Source organism: Schistocerca gregaria, chromosome 6, assembly GCF_023897955.1.
Source record: "Schistocerca gregaria isolate iqSchGreg1 chromosome 6, iqSchGreg1.2, whole genome shotgun sequence".
NCBI classification, from domain to species: Eukaryota; Metazoa; Arthropoda; class Insecta; order Orthoptera; family Acrididae; genus Schistocerca; species Schistocerca gregaria.
This window is the reverse complement of record NC_064925.1, coordinates 181280131-181290356: the sequence shown is the minus strand read 5'-3', so window position 1 is coordinate 181290356 and position 10226 is coordinate 181280131. Positions and strand designations below refer to the sequence as shown.

Here is a 10226-nt window from a genome sequence, read left to right as displayed (position 1 = left end):
GTGGTGGGAAGCTACGCAATTTGTTGCACCATTTTGATGGAACTCTTGTTGGTTGGTGTCTAGTAACGTCGGCATTCCGCCTTACCATCTAATCCGTGGGGATTATTGTGTTTAACGTTCTAAAACTGAGTGTTTGTTCCAGACCATCTGTTGGATCTCCAATTGTATGATATACCAAAGAATCCTAATGCCGCGAGACACTTGTGCAAGGTTTGAATGTCGGCATCCACGAAGGGCTCGATTATAGTAAGGATAAAAAATCTGTTGGTGTTTTCTTGGGGAGCATCAAGTGTGGACGTGAGCTCAATCTGTTACTTAAACTATCTTAACTCAGAGTGTGTGTAATTGTTATTTGTAAGCCAAATTTAACAGTCGTAGTTTGTTTTAATTCTTGCGATATTGCTGCTATGCCTTTTTATTTAAAGTTGTTTCAAGCGGTTGATTTTGGTTTTATTGACATAGCACTGTGTGAGACATTTGGTTGTAGTGTGTTGTTGCTGCGTCAGTACACACGATTTGTTGGAATATAACTGTTAACAGTTTGTTCTACATTTGTGCCTAGGTGGTGGGTCTGGGCTAAACCTTCGGGTTCTTGAATCTAACGGAACTGAACGTTCCGTTAAGACCCAGCTGCACCCAATAAAAACCTTCTCCATTAATCGTTTGGGGAGAAAGAGCACCCTACTGTACTCCGCTCCCACGGTCGGGCCGATAAATCGGGCCCGAACGGCACAACCAGGCGTGATCCGTGTTGGCCGCTTCGCAGGATGGTCATGTGCGCACTTGGCGGATGCCGTGAGCTGGGAACTGTTTGTAAGAGAAGTGTCTGATGTCGATTATTGCCTACCTAGTTGAGAGTCCATATGTAAGGTTACTCTTTCCTTTAAATGAATATATTTGTGCAAGTTTATAAAACTATATGTAAGTAAACTTAAAACAGCCGTTTTGGCGTTCGGTGTTTTCTATTTTCTTTAAAAAGGTATTACCTTCCTCATTTGAAAAGTTGTTATACATTTGTTAGTAACTAAAGCCAAACGGTAGGCTTCATGTATAAATGTTCTCTGACTGGGGGTTTACTGTTATAAACAGTATTTCTTCACTATTTGTTGACGCAAAATGCAATTACTCACAGTTCATGTGTAAGGTTACTCTTTCTTTTAAATGATTATATTTGGGCAAGGTCTTAAAACTGTAAGAGAACTAATTATAGCCCTTTAGGCTTTCAGTGCATATTTTTTAATTATTAAAAGGTATTATCTTTCTCGACTGAAAACTTATACTTGCTTTGCTATCGAAAGCTAACTGATGGGTTTCATGTACAAATGTTATCTCACTTGGAGTTTAAGACAATTGTTATCTGTTGATTGACTTTAAGTCCGCAGCTCGTGGTCGTGCGGTAGAGTTCTCGCTTCCCACGCCCGGGTTCCGGGGTTCGATTCTCGGCGGGGTCAGGGACTTCCTCTGCCTCGTGATGACAGGGTGTTGTGTGATGTCTTTAGGTTAGTTAGGTTTAAGTAGTTCTAGGGGACTGATGACCATAGATGTTAAGTCCCATAGTGCTCAAAGACATTTTGAACCATTTGATTGACTTTAATAAACATTGTGAACAATAAAAGGTGAATGCTGCCCCGCCCTAAGGTCCAGTCATTTTGCTTAGCCGTCGGGCGTTTTAGGATACGCCGTGGTAATACCGGTTTCAGCAACGTTATGATATGTGGAATGTTTCCATGGAATTCTCTGGGTGATCTTGTCATTCAGGAAGACAGAATGAATCGACGCAAGTATACATCTATCCTTTGGGTCCATGTCGATACGATGGCGTCTACCAACAGGACAACGCAACGTATAGCACAGAACTTGAGTAGTTCGAAGAGCACCAGAATGAGTTTACCAATCGCCCTGGACACCAAGCTCCAGAATTTAAACCCAGTCGCGAGTCTGTGAGAGCACATCGATTGGGCTGGGCGCGCCATGGATCCTCAACGGTAAATCCTAGCGCAGCTTGCCACGGTACTGGAGTCGCCATGGCTCTAAATCCCTGTCGATACAATCAAGAACGCCATGCACTTTGTTCCCGTACATCCGCGCTGTAAAAATCACTTATTCAGGCCTTTCACATGTGGTCGCGTTAATGTTACTGGACCGTGTATAATTGCGTAGTTTTATGAGTATGGTTCCGCGTGTGTCATAATGTAAAATAAACTGTGCTCTGAAAACCAACGTTTCAGCGTCGCTTACCGGCTAATGCTCTTATTATAGACAGTTTGACACAGCGCTACAGGCAACATATGGTCAAATAAAGATTGCCAGGTAGTCGGAGAAACAGTTAATGATTTTATTGCTCTCACATCACACATTACATCACACATACTACAGTAACCCGTACTTACCACCACATCTGGATCACTGACGCTCTTTCTGGAGGCAACAAGCAGCTCAGCGCCCTGGCGGTCCCACGTTCGCCGCAGCGTCTGCCGCTGTCAGTTGGCACCATCGCCATCATTGGACAGCATCTCTCTCTCTCCGAAACACTAGCAATATCAAGGGCGAGAAGTGCCATTAATGGTTATTTTAACCCTACTTTTTGTGTGTACCGTAATCTACTCATGTATTTCAGATTTTAAAGATATGAAAAATATATTTACTGTTTAAAATGAAACTTACAATGTTCTTTAATTGTGTTACTTTATAAGTTAAACTTAATCCAGTCATGTAACTGACGTGTAGTAGTAGATGCGACTTTTCTCAGTGAATGTTACATTCCATGTTCCAGGTTCTGGACCCTACAGAGACGTTAGTCTCCCTTGAAACAGTATGTTGTTAATAAAAGTCAACAAATATTCAAATATTAACGACATTTCCGTTCATATATTTATTTATTTTTGTGGTGGTCATAAGACACCCCCACCCTCTCCCTCCTGTTTGTAGTGTTGTAGTATACGATACCGATTTTTTTTTTTTTTTTTTAGTGCAGTACTAAAAGGTATTTTCAGGCTATGGACTTTACTTACGTATCAGGCAAATTTAAAATTTAGTACGTGGCTGGGGCATCAACTCTACGATGAGATATTCTTATAGAAATAATAAACAGCTCACCAGTTGCAGACAGGAAGGTTTATCAAAACCCCTTTACCACGGTTTCAATGTTTATAAAATCATCTTCTTCAGAAGGAAATACAGGCAACTGTATTACACGTTGTGGCAGAGGTACGCTAAAATATTGCCGAAAGGCATGAGTCAAATATAAAATGTCACCTTCCTAATAAATTGAAACAGGCACAATACGTTGTTGTCCTGTAACAGTTCGACACAAATGAACAGCTACTGTGCTAACTGTGTACTGATGTAGAAATATAATATCGCACCAATCATATTGTGCATGTTTTAGTTTATTATGGAGGTGAAATTTTGTATTTTACTGGCAACTTTCGCCTGTACTTGTATTTTAACGTATCTCTGCCACATCATGTAATACATTTGTCTGTATTTCCTTCTGAAGAAAAAGTTGTTATTATCTTTGAAACATGATATAGGGGTTTTAATCAACCTTCCAATCTGCAACAGATTGCCTGTTTACTATTTATTCGAGCTGATGTCAGTCAATCTTCAAAAAATATGTCAATAATAAAACCGAAAACAATGAAAGATTTTTTATAGTGAGCATAGTTTATCGCTTCTCTCCTCAGTTGGTAATAGAGATTATGAAAAAAGGTGTTGATGTAGTTAGAATTAATTACGTGTTTTGGTGCTCATCCTATGCCCTCCGATTACTAATGTGTGTAGTTCGACTTCACTGACCTAACATTGTCTTCCAGTCTAGAAACACGATATTGTATTCAGGCACGTTTACCATCTACGTTTTCAACTTGTTCAATCATGTGAGCTTCATTATGTATGTATTTGTAGGATTTGTATCAAAATAACCATATGAAGTTGAGTCTGTAGTCAACTTCTATTAAGGTAGAGATGTGCTACTCCTTTCCGGCCTAAGCGTAGAGAACTAAAGGGGAAAGTGTGACATTACTACTAAATCATCGAACATTTTTGTACCCAGAATTATATTCAAAGGAAGTCATAATTTATAAGATTAGTTAATTACAGTTATTCGATGTCCAGTGGTGTGTTACATGCAAAATAAGTAGAAAACGACCTGTTTTAAACACTATAATGATAATTTTACGGTACAAAATGCTGTAGGACAAGCAGTCATGATTTATGATGCTGTGTACTAGCTATAAATTTTATATTTAATACGACTCCAAGAGTATTTTATACAAGAAATGAGTAGAGAGCCTTCTGCTTTCTGCCACGGTCATCCAGGGATTCTTTATCCGAGTTCTGATTTCTTGCTTCAGTGTCCATGTCTACATCACGGTCATCTGTACACACAAAATTATATTCTTGAAAAAAATCTCGTCTTCACTGAATTCTCCATTTTCTGTGTCTTTTCTGATTCTTGAAGCAGATCGCCCAGTACGTTAGCGCAAAAATCATCCACATTGCGTTAATTTCAGTAGCAAAAGACGAGGTAAGCACTGAAGAGGACGAGTGTGATATAAACTAGCAGTCTCCTAACCATAACTGCTTGGTATTTCACGAAAGATTCAGCACTGAGATAATTCTAAGCGATAAAGCAAATATATCGACTACGAGAAAACGCACTTTATTGCTAAACATTCGTAATACATACAAGAGCAAGCCGCTGGACTCAGGCAATAAGTAACTCGGCCTTTGTTAACAACCACGTATTCCAATAAATGCACTAAGAGCACGTATCGCTAAAATGTCCAGATTCGCAGTAACCATGAAGAAGAACCTACTGTAATCATAAGTTTTGTAATCCACTACCAATCTATCAACGCACCTAATCTACTGCATTTTCACGGTGAAAATTGAATCACGTAGTAGGAAATGAATTCAATGCTTGGACGCTACCAGGGCAGTTACTAGAGCAGTCTCTGATCTTTTCGAGGCAACAGACCTGGAAAAAAAGGGCTTTACCTTTTCCCACTCTGACTTATTTGCGGAACCAGCCAAAGAATCTAGCGCTTTCAATTTCTGCCACACCAAACGCTACAACCGAGTGCTGTTTCTCCTCCTTACCCGCGGCGTTATAGGCAGCTTCGGCAGGAGCTACCTGACCACCGCAATGAATTTCCGCGGTGGTTCCACACGTCCCACAGGCCACGTTCGTAGCGGTGCGACGCCAGCGCCGCGCCGCGGTCGCAGCCGTCACTACCAGAGCAGGTAGAGGTAGGCAGCAACTCGCTGGGCGCTAGCTAGGCCCGTGCTGCTAGCTCGCTGCCCACCTTCCGCTTGCCGAGTCGCGCCGTCTCGTTGCGCTGGTGCCAAGAGCCGCGTCGGATGGCGACCGTCCGAGCCGGCCCTGCGTATCCGCGAGCCGACGTCCAACACTGACACGCCGGGCAACGAGATTCTTTCCGGGGCAAACATGCATCTCAGTGCTCTGGGAACACCAAGTTCGCCGCAGCGTCTGCTGCTGGCGCTTTCCACCATCGCCATCGGGCTGACCAATCCCAGAGTTGGTGAGTAATTACAAGCCGACAGTCGCCAATCCTGACGTAATCCATCATCAGAGAAAAATATTACTACAACGTACGTACGTAGGGCAGAATTCCAACTGAGTTACTATTATTGTAAATACAGCGGGAAAGAGGTCCCCTTTTCTTACAAGCTGTAAGACTGGATAGATAAAATTATTGCATGCAGACTCATTTATATCGCACATGAGCTATTTCGATCAAATATGTCTACCAATACCGGCGTCGAACTCGTCTTGTAACACGAACGTTTACCATGTGTGTTAACTGAAGCTTTCGATTGCATTCGGCCAATTCAGAACGACATTGTCGCCTTTTAACCTAAATTACACCTCAGTCTAGTCTTTCACCATAATGTACATCCAAAACTAACAGAAAAAAAATAGCGTCAGTGTCGTGTTTTCTTTTCCAGTTTGTATGACATCGTATTCTTCAACGATTCTGCTATTCATTACAATCTCTACATTATTTTTCTGATAACTCATAGATGACGTCACAGCGCAAACTGAGTCTACGGATGCCGGTTGTCGGCTTCGATTTGAAAAGTAATGAAGGTTTTGTATGTGACGTCATATATGCACAAATAGAAACAAGACGAGTGATAAATAGTGCAGTTGACAATGAATATGATGCCATATGAAAAAAAAGTTACTGACGCTATTTCTTTTGCGTCTTTATTAATTTTTGGAATGGAGGTTGAAATGACAGGCTAAGCAGTAGTAGAGACTGAATCCTAGGTTAGGTTCTAAGGTGAAAGTTTGATTGTGAGTTGCCGAAGCCAGCAAATGTAAATGCGAAAGATTACACGTGGTGACGTACTGATTTAAAACCTAGTCCAAGGTTTAGTTTAGACTGAGAGGTGATAGTTTCTCTGTGTGCTGAAGAAATGGTATTGAAAGCTACAGTTAACTCGATTATTCATTTTTCAATTTTTTCCTCATTCTTGGGATTTATCTTACCATTATGTGTTTGTATGTATTGGATCTGGAGCACAGCGCTAGTCCAGTCGCATTTCATAAACGTAATTTAATGAAGTGCAACTTTTTTTGGATTAACAGATTAAGATTATAATAGGCGCTGTGTGTGTTATGATCTGAATATGAATTCATGTCAGACGTACCGTTGATGTGATGTGGGAAATATATCTACTGTGATTCAGGTAATTATAACATTAGTAACAAACAAATAGACCAAATTTTAGCGCCGTTGTAGCATTGGAACAGGCTGGAAAGCGTCAGCAGAGTAACATAGCTAGTGTGTAGTGCGAAAGGTGGACACTGTATGTTTTTTCTTTTAAAATTTGGGTGCCTACTGGACAAAACGGTTGTGATCTCAGATAGGGGAATCGCGTTCGGAACATTCTGCCCCATACTTCATAGCACCTTTTCCAGCGGTCGGTGGGTATAAAGTAGTGGTAAAACAACACTTAACCGCCTATTTTTGGTGGAACGACTAAGTTCCGCAAGTGACCGATGAAATAGCAGGCCAATTACTTCCAAGCTGCGGACTTGCTTTACTAACACAATTGGGTTGGTTACCTCATTACTTTCCATTACATGATAGTATTTTTATTCGCTTCAGTGCTATGCTAGGATCTTTGCCAGCAAGCTTCAGTCATAAAGGTAGCAAGTACAAATGGTTACCTAAAATTTTGGCTGTTCCTTTCTGAGATCGACAAAGAAAACAGCAGAGTGAAGTAAATTATTGTGTAATGAATAAGATGCACTTCATTGTATCAAGCACTGTAGCTTCACCGAGCACGCTGCACTTTTATCTTCCCAGATGCTAAGCTCCTCAATCGATAATATACTTCTTTATGTATTGATGAGTGCTAATCATGTGTCAGTGACATGGTTCTTTAATTAGATTTGAGGGTCCTTGGCGCAGCGTTCTGTAATTTATCGTATCATTCTTTCTCCTGTGTACTCATACTAAGAACGAACGAAGATCTCTTAATTTATTATGTCGATCTGCATGTAAGTATTATTGTTGCCATTTTCTCAGTAATATAAATATTCTACTAGGGTTGAGCGTCTTCCTATCAGTGAGACTATTACCACAGGAGTGCACACTTTTTTGTCAGTGTCTGTAATTTTGTTTGTGTTTTTCTGTTGTGAGAAATGTCATTGATGTGTACTACGTCAGTGGTCTTACAAACGTGTTTTCTGTGTGATCACACACCTTGTACGACTGACCTTGTCACTTTGACAAGGGGCACTCGCTTTATTGAAAACCTACTGTACAGTTTCTTACGGCACTATGTTAGAATTAATACTAGATCATTTTGTTATCATATCTGAGGAAGCTAGAGATGTCCGACTAAGGTAAACGAACTATGTTTTCTTACATATAATTTGGAACCAGTAGAAATCGCCTGAATGCTCACTTATTACTGAGCTATAATCTACTTGGCAAATCTGAAATGATATTGGAGTTCATTAAGATTTCCAGCTTATGGATAAGTATACATCTGCCAGTAGCCAATGGAGATACTGTTAAATCATCTGGACATGAATTTCTAGAGACTGATCGTTTGTGTCGACATATACCTACTTCTGCAATGCAAGTAATTTAAAATGAATGTATTGTGAGTGTAGGAACATATTTACTTTTACCGTATTAATCTTTATATTATAAGCAAAGCTCTTCAATGTAAAAGACGTTCCAAATTTTATTACGTTTTGTTTTCGCGAGATATTCTATAGTTTGTATTTATTTAATGTACATAATAAACACATTTGAACAACTGAGCTACGGGTTTTTGTAACTTTATTACTACGTTTTCAGAGATATTCGCTACCTTTATCCAAGTGACAGCCTGTAATATTTTTCTGTGATTCCTAGTAAATTCTCGAAATCTTTTCTATCAATGAAAGACAAAATTAATCCCATAAACGCCAAGAGATGAATAATATCGTGCACTCGGCTTGTTGAAGATAATAAACTGTGAATTTGATTTACTTCATGCAGGCAGTCCAATACGATGTTACATGACGTGACGATGCAATTTGTAAACTGGTATGCAACTGAAATCGCGATCTACAGTTGCAACACAAGCTGGTAATAAGCTCGATACAGAAAGAGTTCCCAGTGCTAAATGTTCCTTTGAAAGGGCGCAACCGACTTCCTTCCCCGTCCCTCCCTAATCAGATGAGACCTATGACCTGACTGCCTGGTCCCCTCATTCAAACCCACCCCCTACCGCTAGAGCTAGCCTGTACTGTTACAGTGGCAATAAGGGTGAGCGCGACCAGCTCTCCCTGGCAGATGAGGTGGCAGTATCTACCACTACAGCAAGTAACATAAATTACCACGCCATTCACATTTGCAAAAGGCCACTTCACAACGCTTTAGAATTGTCATATTATAGGAAGAGACTGACTAAAACAATCACAGAACGTTACTATAATGATATATGGATATGACCTGCAGCAATATAGCACGAAATTAGAATTATATCATGACCTTCAGCTGCTAACTATATACTATATGGATATGGTGTCTGTTCTGTCGGGCATGTTCTCGCAACACTGCCATGACCTTCTTCTTCTGTACGGATGCATACATATTCTCCGAACTCTTACGGTACTTGGTAAGAATATCTTCCACGAGTAATGAGTGTGATGGGGTGGGACACTACGAATGTAGTGTGTGGACATACAAGCTGAGAATGCGGGTTTCGCGGGAGGCGTGAGCTAGATAGTCCCTGCAGTCGCGCCATGTTTTGTGCCCTCGGTGGCTCAGATGGATAGAGCGTCTGCCATGTAAGCAGGAGATTCCGGGTTCGAGTCCCGATCGGGGCACATATTTTCACCTGTCCGCGTTGATATATATCAACGCCCGTTAGCAGCTGAAGGTACTAATATAATTCTAATTTCTTTACTGTAATGAAGTGGAATCAGAGAACTTAGGATTTCAAAACGCATCTCTATGAAAGATACATATTCATATTAGCTAACGGCAAATGCCGAGCAGGTTTCTGTACACAATTACAAACAGATTTTATCTGTAGCTGATACGTGACGTGCCTCAAGAATTCCTTACATTTATGACGCCATAAAAGTACATGCATTATTTTTCAATTTCTTTTTTAACCTCTGTATCTCACTTTCCACCCTTGATCTTCGACGTTGAGAATTGTCCTTGCCTGGTTGAAAAACGATAATCAGTAAATTTTAATCTGAGCAAAACATGTCAGCAAAGATATACTCTTATTACGAACACGCATATAACTTTGTAGAAACGGTAATACAAAATGCTGCTAAATGCTCGTATATACTTAGCCTCTACTGCTAAATGTGACTCTTTTAGTTACATGTAAGATAGTTAAAACATAATGATGTAGCACAAAGCAGCACAAAGAATAGTTACAGAAAGTTAAAATGCTTTTCTACAATAACGCTTGTAAATGTATCAAACCCACACTTAACGAATTTTTAACTACAATGATTGTTAATTTTCAGTTCACCATAAAGACACTGCCTCTTGGCGATGGACAGAAATCCTACATAAATATCAAGATTCACTTCCAATTATTTATTTCACTTAAAGTCAGAAAAATTAGGCCTGCGTTGTACATTCTAAAGTGGCTGTGTTAGCAGGTAATGATTTGTCAACATCGACGCTACACAGCTGCTTAATTCGTCTTCTCTCATCTCCTAATAC

General features: G+C 40.2%; 1 non-coding gene across 1 annotated transcript; it reads left to right on the top strand.

Annotated features, from left to right (window-relative positions):
• The first annotated feature begins 9289 nt into the window (after positions 1-9289).
• On the top strand, positions 9290-9364 carry Trnat-ugu (transfer RNA threonine (anticodon UGU)). The gene has a single exon. It is a non-coding gene; the product is annotated as a tRNA-Thr (tRNA).
• The last annotated feature ends 862 nt before the right edge of the window (positions 9365-10226 follow it).